Source organism: Cupressus sempervirens, chromosome 4 (genome assembly GCF_028749045.1).
Source record: "Cupressus sempervirens isolate cs-2001-9-10 chromosome 4, ASM2874904v1, whole genome shotgun sequence".
Taxonomy (NCBI): domain Eukaryota; kingdom Viridiplantae; phylum Streptophyta; class Pinopsida; order Cupressales; family Cupressaceae; genus Cupressus; species Cupressus sempervirens.
Window position 1 is genome coordinate 874,002,093 of NC_143121.1, and position 26,399 is coordinate 874,028,491.

Consider the following 26,399-nt stretch of genomic DNA (forward strand, 5'->3'; position numbering starts at 1 on the left):
GTGATGATATGGCAAGTCTCCTTCTTGAAAGCACACCTTCACCCTATGTTCAATGGTTCCAATAGTGAATCATAGTGTAAACCTTGGAAGCGAGTATTATGTGTTATCTTGTAAGTTTCTCATGCATGATCATATGTTGTATGGGTACATCCTATTTGGGTCATGTTTCCCCTACTCGGTGGGTGGCTTGATAGAAGCCTAGGATGGGAGGTAAGCCTCCATGGTTCCCAATTTTGTGTGTGGTTACAAGTTTTGTGAAGATGGACTCCTTGAAGAGATCAGGGTTTCACTCTTGGGCATGTGGAAAAAACTAAGTGTGTGGAAAGACAAATCTTCTCATTGTCACTATTAGCATTAAGTTAGTATTGCCATTAGTGACAACACTTATCCATATCAGTATAGCTACCAAGCTCAGCACTTTATTCTCTACTCTCATGAAGCATTCTAGTATTAACCAAGCTTTTAAGATTTTAGTAGTTTACACCAAGCAGATAGTGGCTACCAAGCGAATACAGGCAATATGAAGATCAACAATGTCTACTGAGCAGTAAGCTTGTGTCATGCAAATTCTATATAAACTAGACATTGGGAGAATTAGTGTTTATCGAGTGAAGCAAGGTAAACTCAGTATCTACTAAGTGACACTACATCTACCAAGTCACCAAGTAGTCATTGAGTTTAGAACTACATCAAGTGATTAGTATGGTCCGAGCCTTCATGTATAGAAAGTGCATGATGTTTCCAAGTAATGCAGTGAACACCATGTATCAGAAGGTCATCAAGTCAGTTCAGTGAACTCGAGTTATTTACTATAGGGTCGACTTTGTAATGTATTTTTTCACTTATGTTTTGGCCGACCTTGCAGATTTGTAAATTGAAAGGTATATATGTAAGGTGTATTGTAAGATATCATATGTATGAAGATATAGTGAAGTAATGATAAGTATATTTGAAAGATTATCAACAACAGTTCAAGGAACACAACAAGGTCAATAAAGAGGTAAAAAAGTTATATCTATCACATGAGGTGATCAGTGCAAAAAGAATCTTATCAGAAATTAGTTGTAAGTAGATCCACTGCTTCATCTTGACAGGTGAATCAGTTTTCTAAATCCTCTAACAAGGTAGACTTAATAGTCTTTGTACAAATCTCTTAACTGAGTGCATACTTCATTGTATATTTTCAAATCCTCTAACAAGGTGGACCTAGCAGTCCTTTGTGCTCCTAATAGGGAAGATCATCAAAAGTGGTCAATGTAAGCCTTAACGAGCCAACTTTATGTTGCAGTATTGAAGTGTTGTGGGTATCATCCCCACCCCATTTTTACTTTCTATTTGGAAGGTTTTTGGGTCACCAAAATATTGTGTTCTTTTTTGTGATGAATGTTTTAACTTTTAGTATTAATGCATACAGTAGCATAGATTAGTTTGTGACTAATTCAAAAGAAGAATTTAAGGTTAATAATTCACCCCTCCCCTCTTAGTAACCTATCATATATTGAATATTTCCAACAATTGGTATTAGAGCTTTTTGGTTCTCAGGATAAAAGTTTGGCAGCTTGAGCAAAGATCTAAAAGACAAATGGAGATATTCAAACTTGATAAGGAAATTGAAAATGATAAGCTAGATCTAGAGATGGCCATAGCTTAATTCAAAGAAGCAAAGGAGAATATTTCCCAATCCTTGGAAAGAAGGAAGGAACTTGCAAGAAAAATGGATGACCATTAGTATGTTGAAGAAAAGATTGAAGACCTTTTCCCATCAAGAAGCTCGAATGAAGCTAATGAGGCAATCAAAGAACTCCTAGTAAAGAATGGATCTCTATAAGAAGAAGTAAAAAAACTTAAAAGAGAATAAGAAATCCAATCAATCAGGCTATGTGAAATTTTGGAACAAAGAAATAAGGCAAATGAAGACTTGGAGGCAAGAAACAATGAAGAACATAATCAATCCAATCAACATGAAGACCTCATTGATCAAATCACTAGAGCAAATGAAGAAATTAGGATTCTCAAAACACAGAATGAAAGAATAAGAAGTGACCTAAATTATGAAAGGGAAATTAATGAAAGAATAATGAGAGAACTGAGATGTGAAAAGAAAATTGTTTAAAAATTTAAGAATGACCTAAATGATGAAAAAAAAATCAATGAGAGAATGTTGAAATCACAAGAAGACATGAATAAATTGAATCAAAAAAATGAGTAGAATCTTCATAGGAAAAAGGGTAAAGCAAGATTAGGATACAATGAAGAACAAGGTGAATTTTCCAAGAAAGGTGCAAAAAGGAATCTAAAACCCTCATGCAATCATTATGGGAAAATTGGTCATACATCAAACAAATGCTAGAGCAATGGAAAAGGAAAATTCAATGGAAAGTGCTTTAACTGCAATCAACATGGTCACAAAGCCAATGAATGCAAGGAGAAACCAAAATTTGAAGGTAAATGTCACAAATGAAAAAAGCATGGTCACAAGGCATCTTAATGTAGATCCAAATCATTCAATCCAGCTGAACAATTAGTAAAGGGAGTATTTGGATGGGCTACAATACTTGGTGTAGATTTCATTATTGTGGAGAATATGGACACTGGCATAAATTGTACAAGGCACCACTTAAGAAAGAAAGGTACAACTATAAGGTGTTACACATGCACTGAACTCAGTCATATAGCTAAAAATTGCATGAATATAGGAAAAGTTGAAGATGAAAAGAAAGCAAGGGCTGACAATATAAGGAAACAAATGAGGTAGTAATGGATTCCTAAATCTACTAAGGATGCAAGCTTGAATCATGGTAGTGAAGTCACTCAAGAAGTGGGTGACCCCATCCCCTCAAACTAAATTCCTAAGAATGAGTTGGAGCTACACTCAGTAAGAAAATCATAAGTAGTTCCAAGAAATATGAGGAATGAAAATGATCCAATTAGTATTCCAGATACACTAGGAATCACATAAAGGTTATCCTTCACTAAGCTACATTAGACTCCACTGAGGTAAGTTGGTTGTAGACCTTAGTGAGTGAGGTTGGGAATAAAGGAAATTTGTTTCATTCATCGAGTTGATACTCTTGCCGAGTTAGGTTAGTGGATGATAGTCTATCATGCACTATGTCATAATGGCACCGAGTATTTATGAAAATTTCTCAACAAAAGGGGCAATTTCAACTTCATTTTTTATTGCATCCATAGCATTCGAAGAGTAGAGCAATTTGAAAGAGCATTATAGTGTTTTTGAGCAATTTAGTAGCAAGCTCTTCACAAATTTCATCATCTACCAAGCAACAATGGCGTCTACCAGTAGAAGTAGCACTAAACCAAAGAAGGGTTATGAAATGCTGGTTAAAGGTGTCAAATGGAAAGCACCAAACATCAAAATTGTTTTGGCCATTTCTAAGTCACTTGATCCATATGGAGCTCAGTCACAAATCCCTCCCAAGGTACTCCTAATTAATGACATATGAACTCACTTCAAATGTTTTGTTCAAGAATTAGGGACAGTAGAAATGGATACTACCCTAGTTGAAATATGTGTTGATAGAGTTTTGAAACCTAAGCATAAACATTTGGAAGTCAAAGGATTAACTAATATCCCACATGTGCCTCAAAATTTCCAAGTGAAGTGGATAAGATACATATTGAGTCAGTTTTACAATAGGCAATTATGGTTTGAACAACCCATTTTGAGTACAAAGAAGATGATACACAAGGTTACAGGTCTACCAATACTAAGGAAGGCCAAATCAACCAAAACCCTAGCTGAATCGGATGGTAGAGGTTTGAAACTAAATAATGTCACTAACATAGAGCTTAGGTTCAACATCCATATCATTGCACATAAAATCTACAGCTTGAGTCAGTCAAACAATATTCCTTGTGAGGCAGTTGACCTAGCATACAAGGTTATAAAGAAGAACCTTGAATTTTATTTGTCAGATGTACTTCTAAAGCAATTGAATAAAAACATTGAAAGTGTGAAGACTTCAAAGAACAATTCCTTCAAGTTCGGTTCATTGCTTACCTGTTTATTCTTTTATGTTCAAAAATTCTTTCCATCTAAGGGCACAATTGTATGGAGAAAAGACACCCCTTTTATTTATCAAATAAATGAATTTATTGAAGAAATGGGTGAAAAAATTGAATAATTACTTTGATGCATTCAAAGAGAAAATGAATAATAGATTCCAAATCCCACCCAAGCTTGTGGAAGACTACAAGGATGACATATGCTTCATGGTGGACTATGACAAAGTGTACATTCAAGCATTCATACCAAGAGTGGCATGGATAAAACCATTGCCTTATGAAATTAATGTTGATGAAGCTAGAGATATCATTGAGGCTTTAATAAATGAGCTAGCCAATCCAAATCTTCCTACATTTGGCACTTATAAGGAAGCCAACAACATGATAGAACTCAACATTAAGATTCCTCAAGCTATCAACAGAGGTAAGAAGAGGATTGCAAAATTGAAGAAAGCTAAAGGTCCTCTACTACTTACTAAGGGCAAGGGTGAGGATGAAGAAGAGGAATATGATGAGGGTGAAGAAGAAGAATTAGAGAAAGAGGAACCATCAAGGAAGAAAGGTAGAGTGATTATCACTAAACCTCAAAAGAAACCTACTGCAGTATTCTCTAGGAGAGGTAGGAAAGGTAAAAATGAACTAGTATTCATTTGCTCTCCACCTATATTTGAGGAAAGGATGAAATAGCTAAGAGTTAGAGCAGGAATATGTAACTTCAAAGTTCTCAAGTATGAGACTCAGCCTCCAGCTAAGTAAAAAGAGATTCAGGACATAGTCATGGAGAAGATGGGTATTTGGAAATACTCCCCTACTCAGATGCAACCTCAAATCCATACAGATATTTTTGCAAAAATTCAAGTCAGATGGGAGAACATGGTGCAAACTATTAAAGACATCTTTGAACAACAACTCAAACACTTAGTACCTAATCTGACTAATGTTGAAGTAAAGAAGGCCATGAAATAGCATGAAGATAGAATGATTCTAAAGCTTAACTCATGCTTTATATTAATGAATAACATAGAATCAATAGTTAAGCATGCCTCAAACATTTGGAGAGATGTATATCATCTCAACAAGCCATCAGAAGAAACTATTATAATTAAAGATGATGATAGTGATGATGATGATAATGATGATGATGATAACACTCCTTCCATCACAATTACTATAGGTGAATTACATGCTCTAATGGAGGAAAAGAAAGAAGAAGAGAAGGAAGAAGAGGAGGAGGAAATAGAAGAAATGGATGAAGACAAGGAGGAAAAGGATGAAGATGATCTAGTTAGAATTGCAATAGAAGCTATTGCATCTCTTCCTCACACTCCACCATACAATGTCACATCTATGGAGATAGCTTTTACTAGTGAAATTGTGAGCACAATAGCAACATCAATTGCTCAATCTTTACTAGTCACCTGTTAGCTTCAAGTGTCTGCAATAGAAGTACCAAGCACTTCATCTACAGAGCTGATTGTTAGCTCTTTAGCTATCAAGTTAGCTCCCTTTGTATTTGCATCTTCAGTTTGTGCATCAATAAGTTCTACAATTTTGTCTTCATCAACTCTAGTAAGCTCTACAGTTTTGTTTTCATCTGCATTATCTACATCTACTTCGATTCTAGTTAGTTCAGACACTTCTATGAGTATTCTACTGAGTGTGGCACCATTTTTGGGAAATGTTTTAGTTTTTGGTCCAGTTAGTACTTCTGTTAGCATTCAATCCTTAAGTCCTATTCCATTTTTCACTTCTAGCCCTTCTATCTCTACTATTGTGTCTATTCCAAAGGTTAAATAGTCATCACTGAAGTAAAACCAAGACAACCATTGAAACTTCTGATCACTGGAAAGGAAATTGAAGAAGACATTAACTTATAGACATAGAGATAATAATATCTAATATTGACAATGAGGCTACTACTATTGAAGAAATGAGATTAGCCAATCAACTCATAGAGAAGAAAGCTATGCAAAAGTAGCTAAGGTCTGAAAGGGATAAGGAGTACCGAATAATTGAAAATGCCAAGAATATAATTATAGATGCTATAGGTATTGAAGTGGATTCCAGTCAACATATTTTGATTTAGTTAGAATAGGTTGTACAAAAATATAATGAGGACTCCTCTAGACAAGAGAAGCTAATTGAAAAGTTTGAAAGGAAGTTTGATACCAAAGTGCTAGAGCATATTGCTCAGCAGACTGCAATCAAACAAGTGGAGTTATTCACATTTTTGGACAATTTTGAAAATTCCTTTAATAATGGAGCATCACTTTTTGCAAAACTTTGTGATATGTCCAGTTTTACGAATGAAATAAAGGAGAAGCTAAATAAGATTGATGCTGACATGAAATCTAGTGCATCAAAGTTGTAGGTTGACCCCTCTTCTAGCTCCTCTCATCACACTAAGGTGAAATATCTAGCAAAAATGCAAGCAAAACTTCTAAGAGAAGAAGCAAGAATAAGAGCAACCATGATTGTTATTCAAAACATGATCTTGCCAATAATGGATACTATGTAGAAACATAATGCTCATTACAAGACATTGGTTGAAGATTAGAACTTCTCAGTGGTTGATCACATGATCAAATTATTAGAAGAAGTGCAGATTGCTCTCTCTACCTGCAAAATTTTGCAAAAGAATTGGGATACTTCGTTTGCCCTCATTCTTAAGGTACATCAAGAATTTCTCTCTCATTTTGGTGTAACTATATAGATAGTACATGTAGCCCTTTGTCATTACTATCAAAAAGGGGGAGAGATTATCAACTTTAGCAAAAAGGGAAATTCTATATATAAGGAGAGATATCTATATAAGTGAAAGGGGGAGATAGCACTCAATAGAGTCATCATGTATATATGTATAGCTATGTACATAAGTATCTTTGTATATACATTATATGCCATCAAGGAGATATATGTAGAAATGTATATGTAGTAGCTTTACAAAGATCAATTTTGAAAAACCAAAACTTAGTGAGTTAGTTTATGTACATATGTTTTGGCTTATAAGTTTTTTTTCACTAATGCCAAAGGGGGAGATTGTTGGCATTAAGTTAGTATTTCCATTAGTGACAACACTTATCCATATCAGTATAGCTACTGAGCTCAACACTTAATTCTCTACTCTCACCGAGCATTCTAGTATTAACCAAGCTTTGAAGAGTTCAACAGTTTACATCAAGCAAATAGTGGCTACCAAGAAAATATAGGCAATATGAAGATCAACAATGTCTATCGAGCAATAAGCTTGTGTCATGTAGATTCTGTGTAAACTGAGCATTGGGAGAATTAGTGTTTACTGAGTGAAGCAAGGTAAACTCAGTATCTACCGAGTCACCAAGTGGTCACTGAGTTTAGAACTACATCGAGTGATTAGTATGGACTAAGTATTCACTTCTACTAAGTTCATGACGGTGCCAAGTAATGCAGTGAATGCTATGTATCAGAAGGTCACCGAGTCAATTTAGTGCACTTGAGTTATTTACTATTAGGTCAACTTTGTAATGTATTTGTTCACTTATGTTTTGGTTGACCTTGCAAATTTGTAAATTTCAAAGGTATATATGTAAGGTGTATTGTAAGATATCATACTTATGAAGAGATAGAAAAGTAATGAGAAGTATATGTGAAAGATTATCAACAGTAGTTCAAGGAACACAACAAGGTCAATACAAAGGCAAAAAAGTTATATCTATCACATAAGGTGATCAGTGCAAAAAGGATCTTATCAGCAATCAGTTGTAAGTAGATCCACTACTACATCTTAATAGGTGAATCAATTTTCTAAATCCTCTAAGAAGGTAGACTTAACAGTCTTTGTACAAATCTCTTAATTGAGTGAATACTTTATTGTATGTTTGCAAATCCTCTAACAAGGTGGACCTAGTAGTCCTTTGTGCTCCTAATAGGGTAGATCACCAGAAGTGGTCAATGTAAGCCTTAATAGGCCAACTTTATGCTGTAGTATTGAAGTTTTGTGGGTATCATCCCCACCCTAGTTTTACTTTCTATTTGGAAGGTTTCTAGGTCACCAAAATATTGTGTTCTTTTATGTGATGAATTTTTTAACTTTCAGTATTAATTCATACGGTAGCATAGATTGGTTTGTGACTAATTCAAAAGAAGAATTTAAGGTTACTGATTCAACCCTCCCCTCTTAGTAACCTATCATATATTTAATATTTCCAACAATCACCTCTCCATGTGTTGCGATGTCAAGTTTACTTAGTTTTTTCATTGTAATGCACAAAAAAAGAAAGAGATTTACTTCTTATTTGATGTTTTCATACTTGTACAAAGTGGAGTTTTTGATTAAGATGAATATAGTTGCCCTTGCATGGAAATGTTCATTGTAAATTTACCATGGTGTGGTTGGATGTAATATGGAAAAATCATGTTAATCAGATACTCCTTCTCATGTTGTTCTATAAATCATTTGGTATAGATATTTCATAGTTGTTGTATAGAAGATCCTTCTTGGCATAGTTGATTCAATTTGAAAACATAGTTGGTTGCATAGTAAAATTATATACATGCATTTAATACAATGGAAGAGAGTTATTATAGTTTGATAGTCCTTTGTACATGCTTGAAAACAAGTTCATTTAGATCTCTAGTTCTAATAGCTCCTAAGGTGAGGAAGGAGGAAATGTATTAGATTTAGAATGATAAGACCACTTGTATCTACATTTTAACTCTCTAGAATTTTTATGGGATGGACAATTAAATTCCATCCCAATTATAGATCATTATAATATTCAGTAAGGATATGCCTAAAATCTTCATTATGCAGTACTAATAAAATAATCATGCCTATCTAGAAGATAAAGTCCCAACTAATATAAATAACTAACCTAGGGGAAAGAGCATGCCCACTCCTTCTAAATAATATAAAATACTACTCCCTTAGAGTAAGGCGTAGTATAGGATGTGCATCCCCTTTAACATAGAGAAAGACCCAAAATAAAATAAAATAAATAAAACATAAATAAATATATTAGTACTAGACATTTGTATAGGGTAAAGGAAATAAAGAAAAGAAAAAGAAAAAATAAATAAATAAAAAACATACTAATGAGGGGGATAGTGGTCCCCATTCCCCTAGATGTCCACCTTCCTTGTAAATCTTATGGCGTTGGGAGAAGATGTAATTCTAACCATGTACTAGCAAAAGTATGTAAGCCACCTCTTCCCTTGGAAAAGGGGTAAACATCATGTCACCATTTTAAGCAAGGTACCTACCCTGCCAAAAAGTTTAAAAGACATGTATGTGAAAAATTAGATGGGACAAATGCCCCCACACATGGCCTATTCCTTGGGTTCTCCTTTTTAATTGCATAGGAATGTGTTGTTCTGACAAATTTCAGACCCTCTTCTCTTGGGCACCACTTTCTAGCAAGGAAGGAGCTAATCTTTTCAAACATGGGATATACCCCCTCTTCCACCAATTGGCCTTCACCTTGGAAATAGGTTAAATACCTCTCCTCTTTTCTTATTGGATATTGAAGCCTTCTTGTTTAGGCATCTACTTTCTTCATGTGAATGGGCAATGTCATACACTTCTCCCAACCACCCCATGCCTAGGACGAAGGAGCAAATGTTTGGGAAAAAATTTATGTCTACTTTAAGATGTCTGATCGCCAAACTTTGGGATCCATTCTAGCCTTCTTTTTTTTTTCGTTATGACCTTCTAGGCATCCAAGGGAGGATGGGACCCTTGTTACCCATCTTAGGAAGAGCAAAATGTGGCATGTTTAGATTAGGTTAGAAGTAAGTGTAAGACATAACCATTTGTTGATGTTAAAATTAAACCATACATTCATAACCATAAATCTAATTTCATTTAAAGTAACTCCATTCATACCCCATAGTATTGCTCATTAATCTTTGTTTTATTAATGTAAGCTAGAAATACATGGAATTTATTCTTATCTCTCCTATTGAATTCCCACTTAAGAGGATCATCCTAACAAAAAATTTATTGACTTAAAAGGGGTTAGAAAGATTTAAGTGTTAAAAAATTAATATCATTAGATAATACAAGATTATTGAAGAAATAAAAGAATTATTAATTGCAAATTTTTATAGATTTTAAATTACATTGTTTTGGATTGAGCTAAAATTATATTTAATTTGTACATGATTATGATTTTTATTTCTTATCTTGTGAGTGTATCTTCTTTTCCAATGTTGTAGAATCTCTCTCTCTCTCTCTCTCTCTCTCTCTCTCTCTATATATATATATATACATTAGTGTAAGTCTCACATTAGAAGTTGTTAGGTAAAAAAAAAAAGAACTATACTTTCTTATAGTTATAATAGCATAGAGACTTCTAAGGGGTTTTCTCAATTATGTTATACCATGTTATAATAAATAAAGGAAGGAATGGGAATGTTGTTTTACATTAAAGTTTACATAAAGTGTTATTATCGACAATTTTTATTCATAAGACTTGGTTTCAATTATTATTCAAAAATATATTATTTGATGATTTTTAAATCTAAAGTTTAAGTATAGTGTTGTTATTGATGATTGATATCCACCAAATTTAGTTTTCAATTAAGTTTATCCAATGGTAGAAAAGTACAATGTAGAATGATAAACATTATAGTATTTATATGTATAAGATGTAGTGAGATGATAAATTGATATCATGGAAGTAGTACATATTGAGTGAGTGATATAATAGCTTCATGTCTTCCTAAAGGATGGCTCAGTGATATCAATGTAGTGAATATGAGTAGAGGGGTGTGTCATTTTTTAATTGTGTTTTCTTTTATCAAAATGTATTGTGATTGATGTCATGAGTTTAGATTATACTTAAGCTAGAAATAATAAATATGTGGCAAGACTAATAATAATTAAAATGGTAATTAGCAAAGCAGGAATATTAATTTTGGGTAAACAAGTTGCTAGAAGGTATTGTTATATAGAATATGGAGGATGAATAATTAAGGGTCTCTTTAAAATACCTAGCTGGCGAATAGTAATTTAATCAAAAAAGAAACTAACAAAGGATAAACATGAAAATATTCCATTTAAAAAGTATTAGTTATACCTTGAGAATGTTAAACCAAAATGTAGCAAGAAAAGTCAGACAACGTAAAGTCGAAACATCTAGGACTATTGAATAACATAATCATTTTTGCTAGTGATAAAATTATTGTAGTCTTATGGATATACTACTTGTACTTCACATATGTTTTCTTGTTACAAGGTTTGAACATGGAATCAAATGTTAACCTAACCCACCTCTTGTGTCATAACCTAGATCTTAAATAAATGTTAGGAGATATTTTGGTACCACCATGGGAAAACTGAAGAACATGATTCCTACAAGATATTATAAATAAATAAATAAATAAATATATATATATATATATATATATATATATGTTGGTTATGTTTCACCTCAAAAAATTAGGGCATGATACTAGCATATGCAGTTAACATACAGGATCATGTGTCTTTGGATAATACCATTGGAAATTTACATTCTAAAAGAAGTTGTCTGAAACATAATTTTAGCTACCAGGCAAATAAATAGGAGTTGGTACCTTCGATTCAAATTTATTCATAAATTGACAATTTGAACTTAACATAACAACTACTTATAGAATGATCAATGTCAAAAAAAATTTAGCTATCAATATGGATTATAAAGATCAATGGCCATATTGTTAGTGTGAATAGGGGTACTTTCAAACTAGTTCCTTGATTAGATTCAATTCACACGTGCTCACATGTTAACTTTACTTAGGTCTTGAGGAATCTTTCTAGAGGTCTCTAGTATGCATTTTACCTTATCTATATTTTCTTCCTGATATAGGATTAAGATATTTGTCATAATCTTATTTTTGTCTTCTTTCTTAATATTTCTAATATAAGAAAGGTTTCATATGTATGTTAAGTAGTATCATTGATATATTGTTGACCATTATACAATTATTGAATCCTTCATTAAGAGAAGTAATCCTTTAGCTTTACTCTCTTGTGGAGATTACCTTTGGTTTTGTTGGTTATTTTGGGAGCTTGAGCCCTTGTCAATAGTGGGTGATTCAGTGAAAGAAAAGAAAGTGAGCCAAAAGTTCTATAAATTACATAGAAGCAAATTTTTTTGCCCAATGATCATAAAGGTTTCATCCAATGTATTTATTGTTGAACATTATAATGAAGATTTCTTAGTTAGCTGAATCAATCAATTTAGAGTTTGATTTAAGAGGCATAATTGCTAAGAAGCTTGATAGGGTGGAACCTTGGATGCTTCAACTTAGGGATGGAGAAATTATTTTTGTCAAGTCCATTTTCCAACATTTCCATATAATTTATAATGATAATTCTTGATCACCTCCCATGAAAACCATGATCAAGTCATTGAGGAGCCTCAAGCTAAACATTGTGATGGTTATTAAGGAGGCATAAAACAATGCCCCACTACATTAAGAAATAGACCTATAACATTGTGTCTTGTAAAGGCCCCTTTAGAGTGGAAAGAGATGAGCCCCTTTTACAATACAAAATGTGACTAGATGCACCATATTGAGACCCGTACATGTCAGATCCAATGCATTCAAACATGCTAGTATGCTTGTAACTTTATTTTCTAGCAAGGGATTCACTTTAGAAGAAAATAATGGATCTCTCATGCTCATCTTGCACAACCAACCCCTTAGCTTTGCATGTGCGGTAGAGATTTTAGGGTTTCCTCCCTCAACTTGTTGATCAATCATCAATTAACCCCATGCGATACTTTTGAGTCTAAATAATGGCTTATGTCTAGCTTAATAGATCAACTCAATCTTTTTCATACCTACCTTTGGCTTTACTTCACAAGTGGGAGCAAGACAATGTAGTCTAATGCAATCTAATCTAATTTGTCCCCTAATGATCACTTTCATGTGAGGGTTTTTGGTGCAAGAGCACCTAAAGTACAAGAACATGAGAAAGTTAAGATTCCTTATTTGAGATATTTAAATCCATTTGAGTCATTTATATTGTATTTGGGTCAAGTTGTAAAGGGTATGAAGTCATTTTGTCAAAAATGTAAAAGTTGCATAAAAAGTTGTAAAATGCAACATTGAGAAAGTTGCTAATAATACAAAAATGATGTAAAAAGGTATATTGTTGGTCTTGGGGGTAGTTAGGAAAGTTTATAAATATCAAATGGATATAAATACCACTGTATGGTTAAACTAAATCAATTTTTGAGAAGAAGAAATATTTTGATACAATTTTGGCGCATTCTATTGTTGTTGTTTTGATTGGTGTTTTAGTTTTAGTGTTGTTTCCAAGCCTTGTACAACCATGTATAGCCTTGAAACTATGTAATATAGTAATTAATAGATAGAATGATGAATCATCCTCATTGTTTTTTTTTGGTTCAACTTTATGAAGAAATGAATAAGTTACGATCATTTTGTTGAAAATGGGTATTTGCCGATTTGAGATTCTCTGAATACAGTCATATTGCAGCATGTGGTACAAACACATTTTGGAGACTCAAGACCTATAATAATATTCATTGAAAATATATGTGAACTATATTTCATTTCCAATTGGTTTGAATCATTTTCATTTAGATTTATGAAAGTTATGAAGATTTGAGCGAAAACTAGTTTTTATATGCCTTCAATGGTGTTGTAGACAAAGATTTGATCTTATACAATGATTTATGAACTATAAAAATAAATAGCTTATATATATGGTAACTAGACTCACAAGTAGATACTATGAAATTGGTTTGGTGTTATTTAAATTTGTTTTGTGGAGTATTTATGATGCCCTAGATAGGGTTACTATTTTTACTTCTAGTTTATGATAGAGAAATTGGGTCTTGATACAAAGACCATAACTTGTAATTGATTTACTAGATGGTATCATATTTGACTATGTTTAATTATTCCTAATTTATAAAAATTCCTCAAAACAGTTTGGCAAGAAAAGTTTAGGAATGAAAGTTATAAATAATGTAATCAAACATAGAAATCTGATTGTGTGAATGAAGATGTTGTCTTTATTGGTGTATAATGTTAGGGTTCTTTGTTGAAATATTTGAGATGTTCTTGGTTCCTTGAGGGTGTACCAAGCTATTTTGAATCCCTTGAGTTGAACTAAGATTCCTTGAAGGTAAATACAAAGAGCTCTGTATCAATTTTATACAAATATTTTCCCTATACTACATCTTTTATGTCTTCTACAACAAAATAGCTTTAATTGTAAAGACAATAGTGATTGTTTGGTATTTTTTTTTTATCATTAAATATGTAAATCCCTCTCTTCCATTAGTGTTGAATTTTAGTTGAGCAAGGATTTTTTAGATATTTCTCTTTGGAGAAGGAACCTCTGTTGTTAAAAAAGTAATACCATTCTCAAATGTGACAAAATGATTTTGTCAGTCTTAATTTCTATAACTAATGCTTTGTTGATTTCAGATATTTGCAATTGTTTCTAGGGTTATTGCTCTTTCATTTTTATTAAATTTCAACTATGGAGGCCATTTTGATGTGGCTTTTATTTCTAAGTAACATTAAGAATTTTTGAATTCAAAATTTGTCAAATGTTGGCTGGAATAGTTGTAATTTTGTGAAAGCTGCTTTAAAAATATGTTTGGTGTAGAACTATTTTTTTAAATTTCTTTATTAGCTATTTCCTACCCTTTTTTCACATGATATAAAAGCTATGAAATCATAGTTTAATAAAAAATGGAAAACATCAACAAATTATCCTGATACAGGAATGGTTAAGGAATGGTTGGTTGTTGGATTCTTTAATAAATAAATGTCTCCTCCATTAGTGTGCAAATTTTTTGTTTTCTACTAGAAACTTAAGATAGCCATAACAATGGATTTTGTAGTTAGTTTTCCCTAGAGGAGGAATACTCATGTTAAATGAGGCACAATAGTTTGGCAAGTGTCTATAATTCTAGATTTTTTTTGTTTCAATCTTTCTCAAACTGATTCTTGGGTTCATTACTATTGAGAACTCTTAAATACAAAATTTGTCAAATAATAGATAGAGAACAGAGTTATTGTTTTGTGAAAGAATCATTTAAAATAGAGATGCCTTTGAATTTAGTTCAGCAAAACCAATGCCACATCAATAATCTCCTTAAAATGCAAAAAAATCAATGAGGGTCAAATTGATTTGAATGTTGACCAGTAAACATTAGTTGATTTATTATCATTAACTTTAACAATATGTTAAATATATGTATATGCTCAAATCTATTAAAAAACATAATTTTGTTACCAGAATACCATGGTGTACCAAATATGTTGACCATTTAGAGAGAAGCTCTAGAACTTGTCTAAAAACACAAGGTGAGAATATTCTAGGAGTGCTTTACCACAATACCACGAAGCTGTTAAGCTTCCCCACAATCTTTCCTAACATGAAAGATACCCAACCTAACATCAAGGAAGACTAAAAAAGAAAAACTAAAAGAATGTAATGGAATTGTGTAGTAATAGGAAAACATATTCTAAACTATTGTACTACATAGACACTCACAAAATCACATAGTTAGGCTAGTATCCATCTACCATAATTAAAAGAATTTGTCCTTAATTCCAATTCACATCATAACCATCTTATATGCATGTGAAACATGTAAGATAAGCATCATAAACAAGTCATAATGTGGCATCCTTAGTATGCCATGTAAAACTATCACAAAATCACACATTGTAAAATCTATTTTCCATTCCATACATATAGAAACATTATGTCAAGACTCTCCTTTAACACATAATACATCATGATTCTCATACACCTCCTATACATATTAAGGCATGTAATCATCCACTTAACTATCTAACATGTTGATTTCATAATAGAACTTTGAGTAATAAAACAATGCATTTGTAAAGTGAAATATTATAGCATTCATTTGATAGTATATGTATTTCAATGGATGAAACTTAACCTAATAAATCTCATTGAAACATAGTATATCTAGTAAATATACCCCTGGAGCCTAAACTTAGTTTACATGTTACTATATCAATAAAATTATGAATAGTCATAAACCTAAATAACAAAAAGATTTAGGAAACATCTGTTCTAATACAAGTTAACAATCTAATTTTCATCAATCCATCTTCAAGATCATAGGAGTGCTTAAGAAAAAATAGTATTATCATTGTCATATTCGGTCCATTCTTAACCGGTAACAAATCACAAAAACACCTATCATAATTTCTATAGAAGCAATGTCACCATGCTTAATTTTCATGTAGGTTCAACTTACCCATAGAGGATCAAAAATTTGGAAGGTTAAATAGAGTTTAATTTCACCTAGACACCTTCTAAATTAGAGCATCCTTCTAGGATTTTTTCACACATGGAGAAGCCATAGATTTACTGTCCTCGGGTGTTAAGTTTTGGTGTAGCAATTTGTAAATTCAATGCATTATTCAATGTCATGTAATGGTATGGATATGGAGATCTATATATAGCTATGGAAGGTCATAGACTCCCTTTTCTAGATTGAAGAAACTACCCCAATTTCAACAATAGTCTTAAGGTGGTTTGGAGATAATTATGTGCAAGGCTCATTATACATATATTACTTGGCCTTTTAGAATGGTTTTAAGGGATGTCTTGTTTGATATTCTCCTTCTATGAATAGTCCCCTTTCTAATAAATTAGACTATAATTTAAAACAAAATTTTCTAGCAATTACTGGGTTTAATATTCATCCCTCCAAATGATATATTAGAACATTTCAGTAGGAATAGGCAGTTAGTTTAATCACTTGGCAGTGTGATGCGAAAGAGGAACAAGTTAGTTCATCTAGCTGCATCCATTTCTTGTTTATAGCTACTTCAATTTTGGTATAAAGGCTACTTCAAGGCCATACCTATAATGGAAGAGTCCTAAATCAACTCACTTTAAGATTTATCAAAACTTTCTACACTTGTTTGAGGCTATTATTTATTATGAGGTATCATAACTATATTGACATGCTCTAGTTTGAGTTTGGATACCAAATGAGACTATGAGGGATAGAGGTGGGCATTCATGACCATTCAAAAGTAGTTTTCTAATAGGAGAATCACAAGGGAGGTGATATGTCAACAATCTCTAGCATCTAGGTGTGGTGGTTATTTTTCAAAACTTTTAATGGAATATTTACATGTCTCTTAGTATGTTGTTTTGAATATAAAAAAAAATGTTTCAATCTCTTATCTAAAAAGTAACTAAAATTAACAAATGACAACCAAGATGTTGCCCCACTAGCTAGCTCAAAAGAATAAAGAAGAGATTATAGCTATGTGTACAAATTACAACTTGTTAGAATCATTCATAATGAAGATGGAATCTACATTGGATCAAATCATTTTAAGAGAGTTCCTAATTTAACCATATACTTGATAGGTTGGCTTCATTAGAAAAAAGGTAAGCTCAGTAAAAATTTCAATTTTATTTAATGAATTGAATCAACCATAGTTATGTATTTTTTTTGGTTTTCTTGTTTTCTAAGAAGCATTATAATTTCACTCGCCCATTGGCCTAGGCATAGACTAGATATCCACATAATAATATGAGGATAGGAGAAAAGAAAAACAAATATTGAAAAACTAAATCAATTGAACTAGTGGAATACTCTAGATTTCATGCCAAGGAGTATGAAAAAAATGGACTTTATTCCCAACTATTTAAGAGAACATTTCATGAAGAATTAATCATTCATTTTCTACAATTTTGAAGTTAAAAATGGAATAGAGAGGAACCTATAGCTCTACAAATCATTAATGCCTACCAAACCAAGATGCTTCACTTTTTAATCCCTTCCATCATAAGTTTGCTTTTAATTTACTGAATAACTTCTTTTCTATCTATAGGATCTCCTCTGTAATATACTCTGCCACCATTTTTGGGTAGTATATTGAATATGGCTAATTGCTCATGTATAGTTGGGGAGGCTTATTTCCCAACATCTTCTAACTGAAGAGGAGCAATCTTGACAATAAATAGTCCTAGGTGCATGTGTCATTGAGAAGGTGGAAAATAATTTTGCTTCTTGAAATGGGAAAATATGGTTACTCATGAATACATGAAAACTGTTGGCGCTCAAAATTGTAGCCCACATTTTGAGCACCATTGAGAAATTTGAGGCCTATAAATGCTTTGTGAAGCCTATGTACCCGGCTGTTAGTCTGAGTCCCAAAAGGTGTTCAATGCTTCTAGCACCTTCCATTCGATGCATCTATGTGTTTCATGAAGTTCAATCATCATTTTGAGTCATTTGCTGAAGTCCTATTTTGAGAAGTTGTCAAATCTGCATTTTCATCTAACTGTCAAACAACGATACGAGGCTGTGTTTGAACCTGAATATCTTTTGCCCAAAATTGTTTCATAACTCGCCACTTTGAGAATACCTGATATCCATATCCAAGAATCTACGTTTCAAATTTTGAGTCATTTTGAGTTCATTTGATTAGGTTACGTTGGTCAGTTACTATTTTCATGCCTTTGCACTTTGCGCATATTTCTGGGAGACCTTGTTTGACATGTTATATCTATTGACCAGTTGACCAAAATCTTGAAATTCCTATTGCGTTGCATTGTAGAAATCAAAGAATTGTTATGTTTCAATTTTCAAGTCTTGACAAATTCATTTGATCAGTTTTCAAACGCGATCCCGAACGTGATTTCTATCGTTTTACTGGTGTCAGCAAATGTAGATTGTTTGGTACCCCTATTCGGGATCTTATAACTATTGATCTGTGATTGCTCAAGTCAAATGGATTATACCATTGTGTTGTATACTAAAAATACTACAAGTTTGTCAGTTTTCAAACCTTGACAAATCCATATGTGCACTTTTCCAGGTCAATTCCGTTTGCCAAAATCATTTCTTAGTCAGTGTTCCTAGTTACAAAATCGAAGTAGCCTACTTTAAACGTCTTCCATTTGTGTCTTGTGATTTTTCATGAGCCCAAATCGCATATTCATACTGTCCTCATGACAAAGAATGAATGTCCCAATTTTTGTCTTCCCATGTGCCCGTTTACCCAGTTTTCTGAGCCAATTCCAAACCCAGTTTGTGGTTTTCTGACGTGTTTTCTTGCAGGTGAATCTGAGAAGGCAACTTTGATGGTCAATATCTTTTGACCTCAAATTCTTCATGACATGAGATTTGACAGACTAAAATTACGTGGAACAAAGATTCAGTATGTCAGTTTTTAGATCCTGATCAGGTGTTCAGGTCAATTTTCAAAGGTAGTCAACAGTCCTCCTGAATTCAAAAGTGACATGGTGCAAAAAGGGGATAAAAGTGAGTTTCAAGTGATGGTTCAGTGATCAAACTTGGTTTCAATCAATATTAGATGATGAGTGGGTCAATTTTTGAGTTCAGTCATTCGAAAATGAATTTTTTTTTAGCCGGGCCCACTTTGGGCCCGACTAATTTTGGTAGATTGATTGGAACAAGATTGGAAGTGACATAAGTTCAAAAGCTAATAATAATGTTTTGGGTGTTGCTAAAAAAGAGAACCTAAAGATATAAGTTTTCCTCTATATCCCAATGCCCCTACTGCCAAATCAATGTTTCAGTGTTATCTACTCAACATGCGAGTTAGTTATCAAGTGATTGACTTGATCTGCCCATAAAATCTAATATATATGGTGAAGGTGGTAGTGACAAATATGCATTTTCAGGATTGATATAAAGAAAAAGGAGTTGGAGAAAATGTATACATGAGCACATTTGGTGCCAGATTTCAAATTTAAAAAATATGTATCTTGCTGCTTATAATTTTTGCCTGGATCTTGGAACAGTTTGGTCATTATGAAACAAGTCATAAATTTATCACCTCTGATGATTTGTTAAGCAACTTTCTCAAGAGGAGAAATCAGTATTATATTATGACTTACATGAATACAACAGTAAAGAAAGGAATAATTCGTAGGCACATCAAGTAAAGACCAGTGCCATTGAAGAAAATAGAGGCAAAAGTTGTGTGAGGAATCTTATCCATATGTAGTAGCAACAAAGAAGCTATGGAAAAAAGCTCACACAAAAGATAGAGAAGCCGTTGTGTTTGAACAGGAAAGACTCCACATTTAAAAGGGGCAGAACATGTGCCCATGTTATAGCGAAGCTTCCCAACATTAAGAAAACCTCACACAGTCAAAGCGAAGCCCACAAACAAATGAAGAAATGGGGAAGGTTAAGGAATAAATCCCAACACAATTCATTTAGAGGAGCAATGCAAGGCAGTTCAAAAAAGTCAACACAACAAAAGAGAGTGCATAGCTAATGAGAAATGCCAATCAATAGTTGAACACGCAGATGACAATCTGCAAGCACCACTCAAGAGAACCTGCAGTACCTTACAAAAGAAACTCCACACCTATGAAATGGGAGTGGAAGCAAGGAAGTTGTGAAGTGTTAAACACATGTAGTAGGAAGATATCCATAGGAGGACTTCCAAGTTGGGCAAAAGGAAGTTGTTGCTAGAAACATAAAAAGATCACGCATTTAAAATGATTTCCATGCCAAACAAAGGAACTCCATGCCTAGCAGGAGTAATCCACACTATGAAAAAAGGTTGATAGATGTGAGAACCATTTAAAGAGCAAGCCATGTAGCTTTAAATAGAGTTAGCCTACGTATATAGCAAATCCGACTGAGAAAAGACCAGTCAAATAGTAGGGGGGTTTCAAGCCAAGAAGCTCAGGGAAGATCATGCTAATAAAAGTTTTGAGCATGCAGCCAGCTCTGTAATCAATGTCAGGTTCAATGTCGTAGATGCCAACAAGGGGAGGCGTGAAGAAAGAGGGCCACACTAGCAATGTGCGGAGCAAAGTAAAATGTAAATTAGAAGCCCCCTCCACATTTTTTGTGAGTAGGGGTTTGCAATTTAAATAAAGGCAGGGGCAGTGCTTGAGAACCTAAAGCTATGGTAGGGATCCATGAGAATGGTAAAGAGCAACAAGAAAGGGAAGCCCACTTAAAACTCATGTCGATATGGAGGAAGGCGCCTGCATGAAATAGAGGAGACACATAAATATTGTCCCACATCGCTCCCATGGCCATGTTTACATGTATTTAAATACAAATTTACATATATAACATTGTGTCTTAAAGACATGCCTTTTCCAAAGGCAAAGGCTGCGATTGTGTGGTAGGGCTCGTCGATGATGTCAGTGGGTTCGCATAAAGTAAATTTTTAATCGAAAGTGTAGTAATGATGAGTTGGCACCCAAAATTGGAGATTGCACGAGATGATGCCACGTGGCAAAAATTGACAGGTGCCCACTTCCTCGCAATATGAAGTTGTACCTAATTTAAAAAATGCGGGAAAGCAAAATTTGGACACGTGGCAAGTGGGTCCCAGCTGGCGGTGAGGTGACGATTAGGTGCAACTTGAGAGGATGTGTCAGATCGTGACATGTGTCATGATCTAACGATCGGCACAATCCTAGATTATGGAGATGCGAGGGGGATAAATAATGCGGGAAAGTGGGATTGAGACACATGGCGTGGGTCCCGTGGCACTGACGTGGCATCTAATATAGAGGTGAGCCAATCAAACAGTGCCACGTGGCAGTTGGTCAAACTAGGTTTGACCTCAGATTCAAAAAGCAATGGAGAAAATTGAAAGTGATAAAAAACAATAATTTTTTATTATTTTCTCAAAAGGAATTCACATTCAATTTTTTCAAATCAAATAAGGTCAGACTCATTTTAAATTTAAAAGGGTTTAAATGTGAAGTTGGAACTTTAGAAAAGCTTTAAATTTTTGAATTTTTTTTTAAAAAAATCAAATGGCAGACCTGATTTTTCTAGTAGAGGAGTCATTTTCAAAATGACTTTCAGGAGGTTTCCAAGAGGTTAGATAGGCAATGTTATATATCACCGGAATTGGGAGAAGGCGAACTTTCAATTTTGGAGTCAATTTTTGCACAGGTAACAATGTGTTCCTGCTACAGGGGGTTTTGTCCCAGGTTTCCAAATTGCAACTATTTTCAGACCAGGAAGTTCAATTGTGATTTTTGGCAAGTTAATAGCTTGAATATGCGTAAAAGACAAGGAGAATTCAGTTGGGGGCATCTCTACATCAGTTAAAGCAAGTTTTATCAGCATTTTGATGCAAATCAAATTTTTAGCAAATAAGGGATTTCATCATTCAGGAGGGGATATTTTGCAAATCAGTTGCAATGTAATGATGAAACAAAAAATCAAATCAGATGGAAGAAAGAGGTTAGAGAGAGTCTTTACAGTTGCAGGAGATGGATTTCTAAGTCAACAGATGGCAGTCACAGGTTCAATCCGGGAATTCATCTTCATCCTATATTATTCTTTCTCTCTTCCATTTGAATGGTTCCAGTTCTAGTTTTTGTTACTGAGAAACTAGTAGGTTCTAGTTTCTGGGAAGAAAAAGTTCATTGCTATGATACCATTAGGGATTCTAGTTTTTGTACTGTGAGACCATTGGTTCCAGTATTTTGACATGTTTCCATGACTATGACACCATTTTCTTCAGCAGAACTCTCATGTGGACAGCAGTTGTAAAGATAATACAGATAGTTTTGAGATGTTAGGTTGTTTCATGTTTTGATTTCATGCAGCTGAATGTATATTTTCAAAGAAAATGAATACATATGAGCAATAGTTTTACTAGCTTCATTCTGTGTCTTGTCTCTTGTCTCAATAATCTGTAAGTCTTATGTGGTTTTGGAACAAAGATCTGAGACCCATTTGCATCCCTTTCAGGTTGTATGTTTGATGTATTTTGCTATTGGACCAAAGGGCCAAGTAAATGCTTGATATGTTTAACAAGGTTGTTGGTTACTTGAGAAGGATATTTTGTAAGAATGAGATCTGAATGAGCATTGATGTCTAAATCACAAGGTGAGTAGATAGATCTGATGTTTGGGTATATGAGATACGTCCTGATGTCACAGATGTATGTTTTGAATTCATGGAATTGCCCAATGGATTAGGCACTGATCAATTAGAGGATCACTGGTTATATTGTTGCATTTTTGAGGTTTTATTGAATCAACATCTTTAATCAAATGAATTTCTCTTTCATGTTGAAGAGCTATAAATAGAATGCCCTCACTCTGCTTACGAATTTCATTGTTTTGCATCTAACTACTGTAGATATATGTTATTTCATAATTTATTAGGAGAAATAAGGGTTTTATCTGCTTCATAATAGATTTAGTGTATGATTTGACAAGTGGTACCATATAAGGAATCTATAGGTTCACCTACCTAGGTTTTGCAGAGCCTGAAGTGCAGAAGGAGTATAGCCTTATAGTTGGCCTGGTGTCTGAATGGATGTGTTGATAATGGGAGTTAGCTTCCCCTAGATGCGTTTTGTTCTCATCGGCGTAATTGGAAATGGGTAACATTTTCAGACACCAACAAAAACTATAATGGTTTGGACATTATTTCCTTAAAACAAACTTTTAACAAAATTAGTCATTGTTTGATTCTAATTAAAGCAATTAATTTAATTTCTTTTTTCCAGGTGGTAGTCCAACACCGATTTATTTGGTATGTGAAGGAGTGGCTTGTGACATGCTTTTCCCCTTAATAATGCATTGTCCTTGATGTTAGGTCAATACATACAAATACAATCAATGAGAAATCAAGTAAATAATTTAAATTTAGTCAAACTTACATTGTTCTATGTTCTAGACAAAACATGTACTCTTATTTATATTCTATCATAATCAACAAGATTGTCTAACATCTCATATTAATGCATTCTAATACAATTAACAGACACAAACACTCATAAGACACTAATTTTCAACCTAAATTTAAACACTTAGTTAAAGCAATCAATTCTAGAGAAAATAATACACATTGTATATAAGCATATGTATAATAATCATTTCAAGAACCATTTTTTATGTGAGTGTGTGAATTCTATTACCATTCTATAGTTTTACAAGGTTATACTACCTCTCTCTAACAATATTCCCCCTTTCTTATAATGTGTCATTCCCTTTGTTGCATTATAGGAACAACATCAAATGTCAATCCATCATATATCATAAACCAATTCAATATCAATGGAATATCCACTCAAATACTTCCTTATTTCTATGGTTCTCAAAATTTAAGTAACATATTACCTTAAAATTTTATGATATCACACACATACCTATGCTTACTTCTCATACCTTGGAGCACATGGATTTGAATTTTCTAGTAGGTACTTCATTTCCACTTCCTACCATACTTATACGCATACACTCATAGTGATTTTAGTTCATTCACAATATCAATATCTCAAGGAGATCAATTCAAATATTAGGAGTCAATATTTTTCTTTAAATTTACAACTTCTTACTCATCTTTTGATCACATCTTGAACATGAGTAACATAAATAATCAACCATACATATCATCTAATATGTGGTGCTTGCTAAGTGAGTACACATCCACATTAATAGGTCAATGTCCACAAAACATAATCAAGAAATGCAATCCCATTACATCTAATTCATCATGAAATATAATGACATGCACATATAACATCATCAATGTAATAATTAACATTTAATCACCATTATGCATCAAAATGCTTGCTAAAGTCAACATACCACATAATTACATCATTTAGCTCTATACATTTAACCAATAGAAAGATCAATGATAGAAAGTCACACAATCAAGTAACATTGACCCAAGTTCTACATCAATAGATAATTTTACCAAATCCCAAACACGTATGTCAACCAAAAGGTCTAAGTTGGGTGCATAATAGCTAAGTCAATGTCGAATATGTTGGAAATATAGATGGAGTAATTGAGAAGGGGGCATGAATCAATTACCACAAAAATATTTCAAATTCTTTCGACGTTTACAATAAAATTGATTACTACTATTATTTGGTAAACACACAAAAAATGCTATAACTTGGTAAAAGCAGAGTGTGATTTACTTTTAACTAATCTTAAAAATTCACAGTGATTAATTTGTAAGCATAAAAGAAATAACATGAACACATGAGACATTGAGATTTAATGTGGAAACCCAATATGAGAAAAGCCACCAATGTAACTAGTTACTACTTTTCACTCTTCTGAAGTGAGCCCTGTTAGGAGCCAACCTGGTTAAAAGTTACAAAACACACTATCAGGTGTGACCTTTTTAGAGGATTTAATCACCCTATTAGGAGTGGCCTTGCAAGAGGTCTAAAAAAAATTCAATGGAACTATCACCTTGTTAGAGGATTTACAACTAGCTATTAAACCAACTCTGTTAGGAGATTTTGGACCACTGCTACAATGGTAAGAAAGTAACAATGAAATGACCTGATTGAGATGCAACTAAATTATTGATTACAGATCTCTATTCTACTTCATACTAGATCCTTCCTGATCAAATATTACTTTACTACTCCATAAGGATATCTGACCATCCTTCAAATTTTCTCACACACTTTCCTTCTCAATCAATCAATACACTTGCATACTCACACTCACACTAGAATCTCAACTTGACCTTTCATTTATACCATCTAGAATATCAAGTCAAGTCAATTACAACTTACAATGACCAATAATCATCACCATAGTTAGCTAGAAAATAGTAATTGAAATAATTAAACTTCATGTCCCAAATAAAAAAATCCTTTAATAGCTAACCTATCTTGGTAAACACTAGTCTTGACATGATTCCTTGTGTTAACCAACAGAATCTTGGTTAACACTACAAACTTGCAAAATCCTTTGGCAACCAAGTGAGCTTGGTTAATACTAACTCTCTCCAACTTTCCTTTCTTAACCATGAGAACTCGGTTAACACTACTTTCTACCATAATTTCCTTCAATGCCCAAGTGAGCTCAGTAGACACATTCTTCGTAGAGTAATCTCTAGGAATGCTCAGTAGACAAGGAAAATTATCTTGCTAACCAAGTGAGCTCAGTAAGCACTGATTGACAACTAATATGGCATTTGTGTAACATCAAAGACAACACACAATTAGACAATTATATCCAATAATCTCCCTCTTTGGCATTGATGGAAACATAACATGTCATAGCACAATGAATTTTGAAAACAAGACTTTCTATGATAGAAAGTTTCTTCCTCTTAGATTTTATACCACAAGCTTCTCTTTTATGCAATAATCTCCTTCTATGATAGCTTCTTTTCAAATTTTTTTTTAGAAAGATGTGACAATAAACTCTCCCTCTTTGACAACACATGCCAAAGACAACACATACCAAATGAGTATTAATATACCTTGAGTACTGATTCATATGCAATGTTCTCTTGACTATGTTGCATCAACTAATAGATCTTCAACTAGGTTCCTATTATGCATCACTAAAAAATTATTTAGTGAGTTTCAAATAGGGGAATGATTCCTAACTTACCTCTTAGATACAAGAA